Here is a 1,936-nt window from a genome sequence, read left to right on the forward strand (position 1 = left end):
GGACAAGTTCGATAACCGCCATTATCCGACCGTAATTATTGGAGTTATTCCCCTTGGTTTCATTAATGCGATGCATGCGTTCGATGATGTTGTATTGCACTCATTGATCTACCAGTTATGTTGAATGATTTCTCTTTTAATATCAATTACTCACAAATACTTCATATATTTCAATCATACAAACAACTGCCCATTCAATGTGTGACGGGCGTATTATATACCGCTCGCGGTAACCTTGTTAAAGTTCTTATCCTTTGGTGACATGACAAGTATTGTATTTCACTTTGTTTACATGCTGTTTTCCACATTTTGTACATCTCAACAATGAAATTGAGCTACCAGTACCTGTAATATAACTCAGGTGACTGCTAAGCCCCTTGGGCCTCTTGTTTGGTTTGATAGGGCCTTCTTTGCTCTCACTGCTCTCATGCCTTCTTCCAAGAAGACTTAAAATGGATTTCCAGTGTCATTTTATTATCGTCTGTGTTGAGTACAAAGTTGAGTACTATGAGTCACCATGGTTGTTGACATCAGCATAATGAATGGTGCTATTGACATATGGAGGTATGAAGTTTACCTGATATTCATTGCAAATAATAGTTTTTATGTAGCAGAATCCCTTGGGCAATCTATCGGAGCGAGTAATCTATCAAAGCAAGCAATCTGTGGATTTTATAAAAATGATGTTTCTGAGGTGTGCATAGGCAACAGTGAATGGAGCAAGCAATATGCAAGAAGCAGTTCATATTGTATGTTAGATATATTTTAGACCATGTGGCCACAATACTAACTTTTTCTGATCAACAGATTTCACCATCATGTACTATTCCGTCTTTATATATTGCAGAGTTATCTTCTATTGTGAGCAGGTATTGATTGTTACGTCATTTGTTTGTGAGAGTAACGTCTTCAATTTTTGCGAAAACGACGTAATTTTCAAACACAAACCAATGAAGTAACAATCAATACCTGTTCACAAGAGAAGATAACTCTGCAATACGCAAAGACTGAATGTTGTAGAATATGATTTCATTTATACATAAAACTATATATTGTGACATATAACTGAATTGAGAAAGCTTACTTTATTTTAGCTTCTGTGCTTTGATCAGACAATCAAGTTTTAATCTTAAAATACCAGTTTTTTTGTAGATGTTAGTTATTACGTCAGCACTTTAGCTCACCATCATTGGATTTTGGCAATTCAGTAATCACCCTTCGTCCGTGGTCCATTCTTCGGACCCATCGTAATCCATCTGAATCTTTCTCAAATTTTATATGTATTTTTTTTTTTATTGCTTCCCTTGGTCCCTGGTTGTGCATACATTTGTTTTTCAGAATGATTGAATAAACTTTATGGGAGACAGCTGGCCATCTTGGATTTTTACAGTGAAGGTTTGTTATCGCTATTTCTCTGAAAGTCGTGGGGGAATCGTTCTCTAATTTACTTGAATGTTTTTAAGTGAATTGATAATAACAACATTAATATTTGCTTCAGTAAAAGTCATAAAATAGGCTTGTATCATAAAGTACACATTAGTTGCTTAGTAACGGTAAAGAGAGTTTTTCAGCCAGACTCTATAATGTACAACAACATAATATTTTCAATGGATGGAAAACTCTCTTTACGGTTACGAAGCAACTAACTAACATGTACTCATAAAATATCTCAAGATATTAAGGTATAGAACACAAAACATAACGTATAAAAATATTTAACAGTGATCATTAGTTGAGCAAGTGTGGTCCAAATGTATAGCAGTCCAAATCTTCATTCAGAAAATGGCTTTCTGCTGCTGAAGCCCAACAGTTTAAACATATTTGTATTGCCTTGAAAATGTAAAACGGATTGGGCACAAGTTCTTACAACTTAATTAAGCTCTCTCTTAACTAAATACATTTTACGTACATCATAGCTGTCTTAACATGTACATTT

The sequence above is a fragment of the Mizuhopecten yessoensis genome, unplaced genomic scaffold (genome assembly GCF_002113885.1).
Source record: "Mizuhopecten yessoensis strain PY_sf001 unplaced genomic scaffold, ASM211388v2 scaffold10529, whole genome shotgun sequence".
Taxonomy (NCBI): Eukaryota; Metazoa; Mollusca; class Bivalvia; order Pectinida; family Pectinidae; genus Mizuhopecten; species Mizuhopecten yessoensis.